Below are 16,851 nucleotides of genomic sequence, written 5' to 3'. Positions count from 1 at the left end.
GTTTTTCTTTTCTTGGGTGTCAAGGGAGGCTTGCCACTACCCTGAAGAAAGAAAATCATAAATAGTTAACAAGAAATTCGAAAGAGATAGAGAAGTTATTTGATGTAATACCTTCGAACCCTTCTTTTTTTTTTCTAGAGCGGCACCAGAAGGCACTCCCTGGCTTGAAGAAGTAGTTGGCTTGGAAGCAGTAGTCGAACTAGCCTTCGCCACAGGTTTTTCTTTCTTCACCATCTTCCTTTCGACAGCTAAAGAAGGATGTGAGTTAGTCAAAACATGCAAATGGTTAAAAGACTGGTAAGAAACGAAAAGAAGTTGTAAAACCAAGAGATCCAAACATTCCACACCTTCACATGTCGGAGAAGTAATTCTCACTACAGATAAATCGAAGTGAAGGAAGCCTTTGAAACTGTCTAAGGTATGTTTGGTAGCAACTACTCTTTTTGCAGGCTTTTGTTGGTCATTTTTTAGTATGTTAAAAATGTTCCCACACGTGAACCAGTAAGGGTAAGGGGGAAAAATGACAAAGCAAAATTTGCAATGGGTAACTTTGGGAATTTGGGTGGTTCGCACTCAAAAGCCAAGTCATATTTCAATTCAGGTTTTACAGTTTTGAGAGATTTTCGTTTGACAATCTGCTTTTCAAATTTTTCTTTTAAAATTGGGGCTGCATAACAAACAGTGTCAACGATGTTCGTTGGGTTATAGACAGTTTCAAAGTACTTTTGGAATGATTGGATTTCTGCAGAATGAGTAAGCTTACCCTTGGGGACATTTTCCTGCAAAGATGAAAAAGCCTTCGTTAGACATTCTTTGATTTCAGCAGTCGAAAACATGTTCTTGGAATAGAAATTTGTCCACCAAGTGGCGAAACCATTGGTGGAATAGAACAATGGTTGGAAGGCTATTAATTGGAATTCGGAAAATTTTGCATGGAATTCTTTGTGGACGACAATATCTCTAGCGCTCCATTTAGTTCCTGCGCAGCAGATCTCGCGCTTTCGTTTGAATAAAGAGAAAGGGATAAGTTGACACAATCCAAATTGTCGAGAGACAAAATTAGTTTGGTAAGCTAACAGACACACATGACTCTTCATTAGCAGAATCCTAGAAACAAGTAGCCTTGGAAGGAGAAAGGCACGCCATATCTCTTCGATCTCCGTGTTGGCATTTTTCACAGCGTCTTCGAGCGAGGCAGTAAACCAGGAAGGACCATGTGTTCGACTGGAAAAAGGAGCCATCGAAGGAAGGAAATGATGACGTTTCGAGAACATCAAAGTGTACTTAGTGAGAGAAGTCTGAAAATTATCAACGTCATCAGCTGGAGTCAGTCGAAGGAGTCTGGTGCCCTCAATACTTCGATTCATTATCTCTGGGGCATTTTCTTCGACGTTCCCTCGTGTTGGCAAAAAGGATTTGAAAGTGGCATTAAGCCACAATTGAAGAAGCCAATAAGGCCCAGATAGTAATAGATTGGTGCCAACTTCATATTCTTTTAGCTTAGCACTAGCTGATCCTAGATTTTCGTACAAACTACCCAACAAGAGTTCACTCAAACACACTCTTCGACTAGCGTGCAGTTGGTTAGCGAGCGTTAGAAATCTCTTAGCAACTTGTAGAGATTTGCAGCAAAAGAAGAATTTGGACAACCATAGACCTAAGAATGCTATGTGTTATATATCAGAAACTTCTTCACCATCGACATGATATAGATTAATGTAAGTACTGAATGAAGCGTTCTTAACGTTGAAATCAATCAAGTTTTGACAGTCTTGGTAGGGGTCGAAGGTTTCTCCCGTCGGAGGAAGTCCAGCAATGGCAGCTACGTCAAAAAGTGTGGGAGTCATCATTCCACAAGGGAGATGAAAGGTGTTATAGGTACTATCCCAGAAATATAGGCTGGAGAGTAATAAAGGCTGACAATAACTAAATCCAAGCTTCGACATCTGGATTAGGTCAAAAATACCCAATTCTTTCCAAAGTGAGGCTTTCTTCTTATCAACTTTTGTTAACCAAGCAAGATAGGATTTATCTAAGGTTGGACAAGACCTAAAAGGTCTGAAACTATCAGTAATAAAGTCCAGTTGAAAATCTTCTCTCTGGTTTAGATCCTCATTATCTTTAGAAGAAAGGGTTTTGTTGGCTATGGGTTTAGTAGTATGGTGACAAGGGAAAAATTGAGCACACTTCTCTAAATGTTCGTCAGATACTAATGGACCTAGAAACCCTAAAGCATTTCCAGAAAGGAGAGAAAGAACCATTACCTGAGAAGCGAAGATTGCTTTCTGTTCTTTCAAGAGTTTTGGAGCAGTGATGTACTCTCGGTCCCCAATAGTGATGGTTGTGCTGGTTGGAATGTTCTGGGAAGTAAAACTGTTTGAAGGTCCAGCACCTTTGATGTTCTTTGATTGCTTTTGTTGTTTATCAGAAGACATTGTAATGGACTTTGGAGATTTTGAAGGATTAAGATTTAGGGAAGAATAAGCATTTTTCAGAAAGGTTGAAGAAGATGAACTTAGAGGAAAAACTGGAGATTTTCGTGAAAAGAGAGAGAAAAATGACAAATGTACTTTTATAATGCTGAACTTGTGAGGCTGACTGGTTACGCTTTACTAGGATAGTGCTGAAGGAGAATTGCCATCCAAGGTGCAACGGAATTTAAAAATTTCTCCATTTAGTGATCCTTACGAATGGGCATGATCAGTGATAGAATCGTTACCTCTTGTGGCGATTCAAACCTTTGGTGCCGATCTCTTATAACGGTCAAAACCTTGGATACAAATCCACAGAGCGATCACAAACGTTGAACGATGACAACGTCTCTACTCAGTCCACACGAACGGGTTCCTTCAATCTCAGTGCTAGCTGGTACGAATGAAGGCTTTGAGTGAGAGAGAGAGAGGGAAACAAAATTCCAAGTCTTCACTTGAGTTTTAGTCTGAGTGAGTGACAATGCTTCTACCCAAGGGGTTCTATTTATAGAACCACTTGTGTGGGCTTCAAGCTAAAAAGCCCACTTAAGTGTATTTTGACCCATATCTCATAATATGCCAAAATCACTTAAGTATTTGGTACCTTATCATATTTCGTATTCCACTTAAGTACACCGTACCTTACGGTGTCCCTTAGTAACTCTATTTCTCATCAATCCGTCCTTTGTGTGTGACCCTGTAGGTTTTCGCGATGTTGGCAATTATATTAAATCACACATTTAACATAATAAACAGTGAGCGGTATCTAGCAACACATCACTGCTACCCAAGTCACGAAAATGTCATGTGATCTGACAAAACCTCCCGTGATAATAATTATGTGTATAATTACCCTTTTGCCCTTATGTCTATATTGAACACAAGGTATAGACCGTGTCATCCTTGTCCAGTTCAATATTGGGCCCATAGACATTTATCCTGTTACGCAGGATGGGCAAATTCCATGTAGGACACTCATGTCCCTCAGCATGCTTCGTGGAGTACCCATCAACTGTCTTTATGGTTATCCAGTTACGGACAACGTTGGATCAACAATAAAGCACTCGACTCTACATCTAGGATCCATAGTGGTTTCAGGTCGAAGAGTGGTATACACCATTATCACCATGAGAATAACTTATGACACTTTACATAACTTTCTATATAGTATTCTCATAGCGGGTCAATCCGGTATAAATATTACTCTTAATATTCATACCTATGTTTAAGACTTGATAACTCTTTATCCATGATCCATGAGATGTGATCATCAGTCTAAAAACATAATAGTCTTAATGCTTTAATGTTATCCTACTTCACAATAAAGCTCGACTACGGATACTTTAAGAATAGTGTCCTTATGTTTAATGTGATCTCATGATTAAGTCATACTTGATACATGAAACGGACTAGCTATTCTAGGGACTTTATTAATCAAACATAATAAAGAAAAAGCCTTTTATTAATTAATAAATAATTCGATACAAGTACCAAAAGTATTGGCCTCTAGGGCTTACACCAACAATCTCCCACTAGCACTAGAGCCAATCGGGCATACCCCTAATGCCCATTGATCTAGTATGGCCATCATGCTTCTGCTGCGCAAGAGGCTTTGTCAGTGGGTCAGCAATATTGTCAAGTGTTGGTACTCTACATATTTTCGCATCTCCTCTATCTATTATCTCTCGAATATGGTGATAACGCCTAAGTATGTGTTTGGATCGTTGATGAGATCTAGGTTCCTTAGCTTGTGCGATAGCACCATTGTTATCATAATAGAGACCAATGGGATCCACAATGCTAGGGACTATGCCAAGTTTACTAATGAACTTCTTGATCCAAACAACTTCCTTTGCTGCACTTGAGGCAGCAATATACTCGGCCTCAGTTGTAGAATCAGCAATTGTATCTTACTTTGAACTTTTCCAGCTCACAGCGCCACCATTCAAGCAAAACACATAACCAGATTGCGATCTAAAGTCATCCTTATCTGTTTGGAAGCTAGCATCGGTGTAACCAATTACAGCCAACTCTTCCTGACCTCCATATATCAAGAATGAGTCATTAGTCATTCTCAAGTACTTAAGGATATTCTTGACAACTATCCAATGGGCATCACCAGGATCAGATTGGTACCTACTCGTTGCACTTAAAGCATACGAGACATCTGGTCGAGTACATAACATGGCATACATGATAGATCCTATTGCAGATGCATATGGAATCTTATTCATGCGATCCCTTTCTTCCTTAGTTGAAGGGGATTGTGTTTTTGATAGACACAGGCCATGTTGCATAGGTATGAATCCTTTCTTGGAATCATGCATATTAAAGCGTCTCAGCACTTTGTCTATGTATGTACTCTGACTTAGGTCAAGCAGTTTTTGTGATCTATCTCTATAGATTCTGATTCCTAATATATAGGTTGCTTCACCTAGGTCCTTCATAGAAAAGCATTTCCCCAACCAAGTCTTTACTTGTTGCAGGGTAGGGACATCGTTTCCAATGAGTAATATGTCATCTACATATAATACCAGGAAAACGATCATGCTCCCACTAACCTTCTTGTAGACACAAGGCTCATCTTCGTTCTTGATGAATCTATATTGTTTTACCGTTTCATCAAAACGAAGATTCCAGCTTCTGGAAGCTTGCTTCAATCCATAGATTGATCTTTGTAGCTTACATATCTTTTGGGCTTCTTCTGGTATGTCAAATCCTTCAGGTTGTGTCATGTACACATCCTCAAGAAGATTCCCATTAAGGAAAGCAGTTTTGACATCCATCTGCCATATTTCATAATCATGATATGCAGCGATAGCAAGTAAAATCCGAACAGATTTAAGCATTGCAACTGGTGAAAAGGTTTCATCATAGTCAACCCCATGAATTTGTTTATATCCTTTTGCAACCAGTCTTGCCTTATAGGTATGTACCTTACCATCCATGTCAGTCTTCTTTTTGAAGACCCACTTGCATCCTATAGGGTTAACTCCTACAGGAGGCTCTACCAAGGTCCAAACTTGGTTTGTGTACATGGAATCTATTTCGGATTTCATGGCTTCTAGCCACTTCTCAGACTCCAAACCAGTTATGGCCTCTTGGTAGGTCACAGGCTCATCTTGATCCATGAGTAATACATCACCTTGATCTGTTATGAGATATTCATATCTCTCAGGTAGGTGACGTATCCTGCTTGACCTACGCTGGTCTTGTTCTACTTGAGCAGGTTGCTCTTCCACAACTACTTGTGTTTCCTGCTCTAATTCCTCCATAGGTGTATCGATGCTTTGTGATTCTTGAATTTCTTCAAGCTCTACTTTCCTCCCACTGATTCCTTTGGAAATAAAATCCTTTTCCAGGAAAACTCCAGTTCGAGCGACAAACACTTTGCCCTCAGAAGGATTGTAGAAGTAATACCCTCTTGTTTCTTTAGGATATCCCACAAATAAGCATTTGTCAGATTTGGGCTCAAGCTTAGTTGAAATTTGTCGTTTCACATAAACTTCGCAACCCCAAATCTTCATGTAAGACATATGTGGTCTCTTACCACTCCATATCTCATATGGTGTCTTTTCAACCTTTTTGGATGGAACACGATTAAGTGTGTAAGCTGCTGTCAACAGTGCATGTCCCCAAAAGGAGTTTGGAAGATCGGTGTGACTCATCATGGATCGGACCATGTCTAACAGGGTTCGATTTCTTCTCTCAGACACACCATTCCATTGGGGTGTTCCAGGAGGAGTGAGTTGGGATAGGATCCCACACTCTTTTAGATGGTCATCAAACTCTAGGCTTAAATACTCACCACCTCGATCTGATCGAAGAGTTTTAATATTCTTGCCTAGTTGGTTTTATACTTCATTCTTGAATTCCTTGAACTTTTCAAAGGACTCTGATTTGTGTTTCATTAAATACACATAACCATATCTACTGAAATCATCAGTAAATGTGATGAAGTACTGAAAACCTCCTCTGGATGGTATGTTCAATGGTCCACATACATCAGTATGTATGAGGGGCAAAAGATCATTAGCTCTTTCACCTTTTTCTGTGAATGGAGACTTTGTCATCTTTCCAATTAAACAAGATTTGCATGTCTCATATGATTCATAATCAAAAGAGTCCAAGAGTCCATCTTTATGGAGTTTGGAAATGCGCTTCTCATTTATGTGGCCTAATCGGCAATGTCAAAGGTAAGTTGGATTTAACTCATTAGGTTTCATCCTTTTAGTATTAATGTTATAAATAGGCATTTCAAGATCAAGGACATATAGTCCATTGTTCATTTATGCAGTAGCATAGAATATATCATTCAAATAATTGAACAACAATTGTTCTTTATTATGAATGAAAAACTGAACTTGTCCAAACAAGAAACAGAAATAATATTCCTGCTAATTGCAGGTACATAATAACAGTTCTCTAACTGAATTATTAAACCACTAGGTAAAGTCAATACATAAGTTTCTACGGCTAAGGCAACAACCTTTGCTCCATTGCCAACTCGTAGATCGACTTTACCTTTTGCCAAATCTCTACTCCTTTTTAGTCCATGCACATTTGTACAAATGTGAGAACCGCATCCAGTATCTAATACCCATGATGCAGAAGTAGATAAATTAATTTCAATAACAAAAATACCTGAAGTTGGAGTCTCTACTCCATTCTTCCTATCTTTCAGGTACTTTGGGCAGTTCCTCTTCCAGTGTCCGGTCTTACCGTAATGGAAGCAGGTGCCTTCTTTTGCTATGCTTCCACTAGGCTTCAAAGCAGCAATAGTGGGTTTGGGTTTGACAACTTCCTTGCCTTTCCCTTTTTCATGTTTGAGGACAATCCTCATGTTTCGGTACCAATCTAGAAAATTTGTCCCAAACAATTTTTCCTTATCAAGGATTGATCGCAAAATGTTATTAGAGGTGTTTGCTGTCATGGTAATCTACATAAGGATTAATGAAAATATAAGTATCATTGACATATTTAATTAGGCCTTTAATTAAATATGCTCCCACTATTTTACTCAAAACAAATGACCCTCATCATCTGATTCGGAAAATCCCATTGGAAGATTTTCTAGTGGGTCGAGATCCATATTTCACTTCGTTCTAAGTCCGCGTAGGCGGATTACACAAAACTAGGTTATTTAGGTAGGAACTCCTTCCAATTGTATCTCATACAACTCTCGAAAATTTCAGTTGGGCGAATAACTCCTTATTCCAATCCATCATATGGATCATTCCCAACTCTTGCTTCTAAACATATTTAATATTACTATAATTAAGTTTGACCCATCATTTTAGCAGTTGGATATTAAATTATCCCATCGCACCTTACCAATATAGAAAAATGCACCTCGCGTAGGCGAAACCTACATTGTCCGATACTAGTCTTAATGAGTGCTAAAACTTGGAAAGCAAACACATATAATATTATTATAATTTGTTTAGTTAAGTTTGACCCATTGTTTTAACAGTTGGATATTACAATTATCCCATCGCACCTTACTAATATAGAACATGCACCTCGCGTAGGCGAAACCTACATTATCCGATACTAGTCTTGATGAGTGTTAAAACTTGGAAAGCATAAACTTAATATTTAATTTGAGGGAATTGCAATTTTTTCTGATCTCACCGGCTTATTTATCATATAAATCGCCTCTCACATGCATCAACATACATTCACATGCATCAACATACATACATACATAATGAAACAGTTATGACCCCTAGCGCAATTGTTCTCCCAAGCCAATGAGAGAACCTAAGCTAACCTACAATGATCTAAGCTTCTCCAAGCAAGATCTTCAAGGTTGTCCTCCTTTGGCACTGACTTCTTTGCTTTCTTCATATCATTACATTACATAAAGAAACTCGTTTTACATACGAGGGAGTGAGATGAGAAAAGAAGTTACATTTGGGAGATTAAGAGAGAGGCACGACACGCAGGTCGTATTTTAAAACCCAAAGCAAAATAAAGGAAAATTAAGGCCATAACCGATCACCACAAGACAATAATAAACACTTTATTATTATTATTCATTCCTTTAATTAATTAAAATCAAATTAAATCTCGACGACCAATCACACTACGCAAAGCCGAAATTTTAATGAACAATTCATTTAAAATCAACGTCGTTTTTCGCATCAACACTTGATACTTTTAAAGCACTGAGTTAGCCGAACGGGTGAATTTTGCCTTGCGCGTTAACCGGTTAACACTGTTTGAAAATCTGTTCAAAATTGTTTTCTGCCTTGCGTTAACCGATTAACCAAATGCGTTAACCGGTTAACACTGTTTGAAAATCTCTTGGAAAACTGTTTTCCGTCTTGGGTTAACCGGTTAACCAAATGCTTTAACCGGTTAACACTGTTTGAAAACCTTAAAAAAATTTATTTCGTATTGCGTTAACCGGTTAACCAAATGCGTTAACCGGTTAACACTGTTCCAAAAAGTGTTTAGAAAGCACAACTCTTGTGCAATCATAACCCCAATCGCATAACTCTCTGACAACACAACCCTTGTGCCATCACTAACACTGATGCACCAATTTCAGACCGTCAAACACATCTCGATTGTTGATTCAGTATGATTGATCAACACGTCATTGCTTCACCATACTAATGTCGGATCAAGAAGCAAACGACCATTGATCACTCAAAGGAAAACAATCATTGAGTGTTTGAATGAACGAAACGAGAACACTAGATCATATATAATGTATTTTGCATCAGGATTACATATATCATATATATAACTTGATCGATCTCAATTTAATTTTTGATTCATTTTGTTTTAATCGTATTAATACAGAAAATAAACAGTTATCAGATTCATGGTTTCGTAAGTGGCTCTAATACCACTGAAGGAGAATTGCCATCCAAGGCGCAGCGGAATTTAAAAATTTCTCCATTTAGTGATCCTTACGAATGGGCATGATCAGTGATAGAATTGTTACCTCTTGTGGCAATTCAAACCTTTGGTGCAGATCTCTTGTAACGGTCAAAACCTTGGATACAAATCCACGGAGCGATCACGAACATTGAACAATGACAATGTCTCTACTCAGTCCACACGAACGGGTTCCTTCAATCTCAGTGCTAGCTGGTACGAATGAAGGCTTTGAGTGAGAGAGAGAGAGAGAGAGAGAGAGGGAAACGAAATTCCAAGTCTTCACTTGAGTTTTAGTCTGAGTGAGTGACAATGCTTCTACCCAAGGGGTTCTATTTATAGAACCACTTGTGTGGGCTTCAAGCTAAAAAGCCCACTTAAGTGTATTTTGGCCCATATCTCATAATATGCCAAAATCACTTAAGTATTTGGTACCTTACCATATTTCGTATTCCACTTAAGTGCATCGTACCTTAAGGTGTCCCTTAGTAACTCTATTTCTCATCAATCTGTCCTTTGTGTGTGACCCTGTAGTTTTCGCGACGTTGGCAATTATATTAAATCACGCATTTAACATAATAAACAGTGAGCGGTATCTAGCAACACATCACTGCTACCCAAGTCACGAAAATATCATGTGATCTGACAAAACCTCTTATGATAATAATTATGTGTATAATTACCCTTTTGCCCTTATGTCTATATTGAACACAAGGTATAGACCGTGTCATCCTTGTCCAGTTCAATATTGGGCCCATAGACATTTATCCTGTTACGCAGGATGGGCAAATTCCATGTAAGACACTCATGTCCCTCAGCATGTTTCGTGGAGTACCCATCAACTGTCTTTATGGTTATCCAGTTACGGACAACGTTGGATCATCAATAAAGCACTCGACTCTACATCTAGGATCCATAATGGTTTCAGGTCGAAGAGTGGTATACACCATTATCACCATGAGAATAACTTATGACACTTTGCATAACTTTCTATATAGTATTCTCATAGCGGGTCAATCCGGTATAAATATTACTCTTAATATTCATACCTATGTTTAAGACTTGATAACTCTTTATCCATGATCCATGAGATGTGATCATCAGTCTACAAACATAATAATCTTAATGCTTTAATGTTATCCCACTTCACAATAAAGCTCGACTACAGATACTTTAAGAATAGTGTCCTTATGTTTAATGTGATCTCATGATTAAGTCATACTTGATACATTAAACGGACTAGCTATCCTAGGGACTTTATTAATCAAACATAATAAAGAAAAAGCCTTTTATTAATTAATAAATAATTCGATACAAGTACCAAAAGTATTGGCCTCTAGGGCTTACACCAACAAGTGGGCCACGTGGAAGTTTTTTTTCCTGAGAAAAGTGGACAGGGAATACTATTCATTTTCTTGGAAGTTGAAGCTCATGATGTCATATAACTGCGCACACGTTCTGATGAGACGTTTTGGAAAAGTTAGTCATGATTAACTGACAAACATGGACTTTTAAGACTATGAAAGGTCTCTAGTTGAAATCTGGTAAAAGCAAAAAATGTCCATTTCTACAGTAATTCGAAATAGACATTTATTGGGGGCAATTTGTTAGTTGGGGATTTCAACAGACAGTTAAAAGGTCTTTGGAAATATTAAGTTTTGAGAATAAGCAAGAAATGACTGTAGCGAAGCTATTTTAATTCTCTTCGTGGGTAAGCGATTATATGTTGTCGAAGCCTAGAACTTAGAAGATTTTTGGGTTTTCATAAAGCTCCCTTCAACATAGGCATTTAGAGAGTCGAGACTTCAAACGGAAGTATTTGAAATTTAAACAGAGCCGTTTTGTCGAATCAACACGTGGAAACATCTGAGATATGCAACACTTGGAAACGGCGAACGTGGCAGTCATACATGTAAAGGCCGTTAGGGTCGAATTACTATAAATAGGGATCTTAGTTTTAGATTCAGAGGTGTTCAAACAAATATACAGAAATTCACAAAATACACTCGAAGTACCGGAGCGAGAGAAAAGAGTTTTACACTAAAAATGTATGTATGAAGAACACCATAAGTTTCGTTCATGTTATATTTTTCATACCAATTGTTTAAATCAAAGTATTTTTACTGCCTTTATCTGTCGAATTGCCCTTACTTTTCAGTAGTTTGTCATTACTTTTCATTTCTGCATTTACATTCCGCCAGAATCTGTATTTCCAGTACTTTCTTAAAACATAGAGCATTTACTCTGAGTCATTTATCTTTACCTTTCCTAAGCCTTTTTACTATCTTTAAACCTTTTAATACCAAATTATTGTCATTTACTTTGTTCATAAAGTCGTAAGTTTCACTTAGAATTGTTGTCTAAACACTTCCTGTCATTCACAAATTAGAAACAAACGTAACTATGAGTCAAATCACAGTAATAACAATTCTTAAGACACATGTCCTAGGATCAATCTAGTCGATCCTGCGAGTTACCAAAAATATACAAATTTGGAAGACTAGCGGTTGTTTATCATAAATCACTGGTAAACAGATCGATAAAAATCTTATTCATCAAGATTGATAAAAATTCTCCATAGGTTGTGATGGATTCCCAACAAATGGTATCATGAGCCTTTTATTCGAGAAATGGACTGACTTACTTGTATCGAAAGTCAACAGCGCCAGCATGGTGAATAAGAATATTATGTTGAAGAGTGTCAATGGTGTCAGTGTAGTGAATAAGAAACGTTCCATGCAGTACAAGAGCTTGTGGAAGTAAGAAGAGCTTTCACTTGAAGGGGGTATTATGGACTCACACTTGAGGGGGAGTGTTGAGAATGTATTAAGTGTGAGTAATATGGGTAATAGTCCTATATTGGTTGGAAATATAAAGACTTAATCATTTATAAGTGAGAGAATCCATCCACTTATCATCTTAAGATTTTAGGTGAATATGTGGTGTGTCTCTCACAAAGGTGTTGCTCCAAAAGAAGAAGTCCCACAATATTCAATGCTCCCTAGAAAAGAACTCCCCCAACAATATTCTCTTATGTTATAAGGATAATCCACAAATACATATATGAGTGAAAGATAATCCAATTTAGTTCAATGTTCTTTATGAATATGGACAAAAGCAACATCACCAAATACTCGGGATTCAAGACTCTATAAGATAAAAGCAGAAGTAAAATGTTAGATTATAAACTAAACAATGACTAACATTACCTACAATACGATATGACATATGATTAGTTAGATAAGAAACAACAAAAACTGCTTCACTTTAAAATAATTTCGTAATCTATGTTATAATATTTTGAAAATTAAAAATATATAAACGATAAACGTTCATTTATTATTCTATTTTTTTTAAATGTTAAAGATTTCTTTATTTTCTTAAAATCTCCTTCCTTCAAAGTTTTCATTTCCCTTCCTCTCATAACTCACAAAAGGGGCTAAAAGAATGAAAAGTGGTACTAAATATCGGTGACTAATGTAAAATGGTCATTGACTTATGTTCTTTTATATAGATGTATAGCGTGAAATGTGAAATACAAGTTACAATTTTGTTGAATGTTTGCACTATAATTCAATCAATTTACATGTTTTTTATATAATCAATCATACATTTTAACATTCAAGATTAAAGATAAGTGAGTAATATATGAATTATAGTACCACTTTTCATATATGAATTAATGGATGATGCTCCATTTATTGATAAAATTGAAAAAAAAAGTATAATTGGCATATTCTTGACTATTTTGAGAAGGTGCTCTTCTAATACCTTTCTCAAATTGTGTTTATATCATATTATTAAATTGAATAAATAATTTGAGTACTTCAAAATTATTATTCATAAAGAAAATCTAAGTTACTTGAGAAGACGAGAGCAATATTCAATAAAAAATCATCTCACACTAGAAATGTTAGAAATATGGGTCGGTCCCAAAATATCAAAATAAATAAGATCAAACATTTTAACTTTTTTAGTAAGTCTCAGATAAAAAATAGTCTTATTGTATTTAGAAATTTGACAAATGTCACACTTAAAAGACTCAACAAATTGCTTTGTAAACAAGGATGAAAACATACACTTCATTATTGGAAAAGGATGATGACAATGACACTTATGTTGAAGCCGTATTTGAGACACGGGGAAAAATCTAATTATGATTGAAGTACAATAGACAACATCTTCTGACTAAATCATGCATCAAATAGATGGTATAACCCGTCATATTCCTTAACAATTTCAATTGTATTTCCCATTGCAAGATCTTCAGAAGCACAATGAGAATAAAAAAATATGACTACAAAATTGTTATCCTATGTAAGTTTATGAATATAGATAAGGTTGTTTGATAGACCAAAAATATGAAATATATCTTTTAATTAAAAAAATTTAAGATTAATGTTTCCATAACTATCAACTTGTGGTACCATAATCAAGAATACAAACACTTTTGGGATCAATGTGGATAATGTTAAAAGAAAAAACCATAATTAGTTGATACATGCAAATGTGTATTCTCAATAGAACAAGAAAAAAAGGTTTACAAAGAGACTTGTAAGCTCCATTTCATTTTTTTTATGAAAAAAATTGAACGAGCAATGTCGATGGTGAACAATGCACATGTAATGGTAATGAACAAAGTTCCCATGATAATACTTTATAATAAATAGTGTTACCAAATTAAAAAATACCTTTGAGAGGAAGAATTATAGAAGGCAACATTACTTTCCAATGAATATTATTTATAAATATCAAAGGAATTGCAATAGTAGTTCAAATTCTAGAGAGAGACTCTCGGCCTTCTCTCTAGACTTTCTTCATTAATTGGATTTTAGTTTCAGATACCCATGCATCTCATATCACCATGCATCATCATCATTCATTTTAATTTCTCCAATTTGCTTTGCATCCATCTAACATGCATCTCAAACTTCTATATTCCTCTCTGATCTAGTCAAAGTTTTGAGTCATTTTTTTCATATGGATTTGAGTGCACTAACTTAAACCATATCATTCTTACTATATATCATTAAAAATTTGCATCTCCTTCCATTTTTCTGTATTATTCACATCCATTTTTTGATTTCCTTTCATTTTGGTTCTATTTTTTCTTGCTTGCATTTTGGTTGGTTGTTCTATGAATGACTATATTAAAAAATATTTTCTCCCTTTATTTCACAAACTTCCTTAATTATATCTCGTCGGAAAACCTTCGTCGTTGTTTTTCTAAGTTAGGGTTGGTTAGGAAGTGTTCATTCCATCAAAATGGAATAAAGCCAAATTCAAATTTGGGTTTGTTAAATATGTGGATGTTAAGAACATCAAAATACTCCAAGATGAACTAAATGGAATATGGTTTGGGAGCTACAAGCTGAGAAGTCATTTAGCTATATTTTATAACTCATTCAAGAATACTTACACCTCAAAGGTTTCTCCTTCTTACTCAATTAGTGGAGGTGCAAATTCTTTAATCCCTAAAGCATCATATCAAGAAGTTATTGTCAAAGTATTTTCATTACAAATATTTATTTCCTTTGTGTTTGGTGATGTTTCTTCAAATGGATGTAATAAGTTAGTGGTGACTGAAGATGATGTCAAGTTATGTTGGCTTTATTATTTCCTTATGGGAATTCTCAAATATTCACCCTCCTTGGAATTGGTGGTGGAGAATTTTGCACTATATGGGTTCTCACATATCAAAGCTTTTATGTTAGGGGGGTTATCTTCTTCTGAGATCGTGGGAAAAGTGGTTGCTTCGTGAGTCTAGAGAGAATAAGGCATTATTTTGGAATCAATTGTTCCACTCTTTTAACTCGTGGTCGACCTATTTCTTTGAATTCAAAAAGTAGAGTTGGATCTCTGTTAGAGGAGTACATCTCAGTGCATGGACCAAAGAGATATTTTTTGTTACTAAGAATCTTTTTGGTTGATATTTGGAAGTTGATGAAGACTCTCTCTCTCTCTCTTTCTCTCTCTCTCTCTCTATCTCTCTCTCTCTCTCTCTCTCTGATGTTCACTTTAAGTTGGGCATGGTGAAAATTACATGTGATCTCGTCCCTCTTCTTGATGAAAAAGTTGAGCTCAAGGTTGGTGATGATATCTTTCCGGTTTGGGTGGTGGAGGAAGTAAGGCATCATGGGAAGAAGGCTTTGGTTGATTTAGATGTGTTCTCGTACTTTTCGGTTTCTTCTAGTTATGATTATGATCATATGCCTCCTTCATATGGGATAGATTATTATAAAGACAAACTTTCCAATGAGTTGTTGAAAGATGTATGAGGGGAGGAAAATGGTGGTTATAGTCTAGGGCATTGGGAAAAAGAAGATACTGGTTTAGACTATGCGTTTTATGGCATGTTTCCTTTTGCGTGTGGTTGGGAAGAGGTGTCCAGATTTCACGTTGAGAATGGAAGGTCAGTCTGTTTTTCGACTAGTTTATAAGATTTGGGTTTGGAAAGTAGGAAGGGTCACAATTAGTCTGATATTCATATTTCTCTTTCTTCAGAAGAGACGCCTAATACTTATCTAATCAACCATAAGAAGTCAGAGGCTAAGTATGGTTTTGGTGAAAAGGATCCCACCACACCTCCCAATGAAAGATTTTCTTCTAGTATGTCTGGCCGTGTAATGAGGAACACATCTAATATGGTTTTCTCATCCCACATTGGTGCCCGTGTCATAGGTTTAGCCCAAGAGAGATCGAAAGTTTCTAGACCGAGCCATTATTCATTGGACTCTTTCTTTATCAATTTCAATAAAGGTGATATGGGAGGTACATCTAATAACCCATTTGTTCCTTCTATTTGTCAGACGTTCTATTTTGTGGGTCGCATATCTTCTTATGACTTAGATGACTATTTGATATCACCCCCCTGGTTTTGATTATGATAACCCCCTACTTGGTGAAATGACTTTATGTTTTAAGGGTATGAATTACATTGGTGGTATTTTACCCACTAAGCTTCTTTTTTCATATGATAATGTTCTCTTATCTCTTAGAGGGCAGGGTTCAGGATATTCTCGCCCATCTCGGATCAAGAGGACTCATGATTTTCTCATTTCCACATATCTATTTCTTTGGATGAGGTGTGTGCAAATATTTATCAAGTAGATGAGCCTCATGATCCTTCCTCTCTGATTCATTTGACTAGAGCATCTCCATCTGATCTTTGTTCACCAGACTCATTCCCTATTCTGGACTATGGTACTTAAGTCTTCCCCCATTTATCCTCAGGGACAAGGTATGACTAAACCATCCTCGGATCCTCGTGCTTCTATTGGCTTTTGTAGGCAGATTAATGTTCTCATGTCAGTTGCAGAAGGAGGTTTGAGTTCAGAAGATTTTCTTTATTTGCTTTCTTAGAATTATCTTCTACTTCTTCTCCTTTATGTTTGTTAACTTCAGTTTTTAGCTTATCTGAGGTTCCTTTGTGTGTTGATAAAACTATAGCTAAGAGATTTCGAAGGGTTCTTAAACAATTGGGGTGTAA

Source organism: Lathyrus oleraceus, chromosome 7 (assembly GCF_024323335.1).
Source record: "Lathyrus oleraceus cultivar Zhongwan6 chromosome 7, CAAS_Psat_ZW6_1.0, whole genome shotgun sequence".
Lineage (NCBI taxonomy): Eukaryota > Viridiplantae > Streptophyta > Magnoliopsida > Fabales > Fabaceae > Lathyrus > Lathyrus oleraceus.
This window is presented reverse-complemented; position numbering follows the sequence as displayed.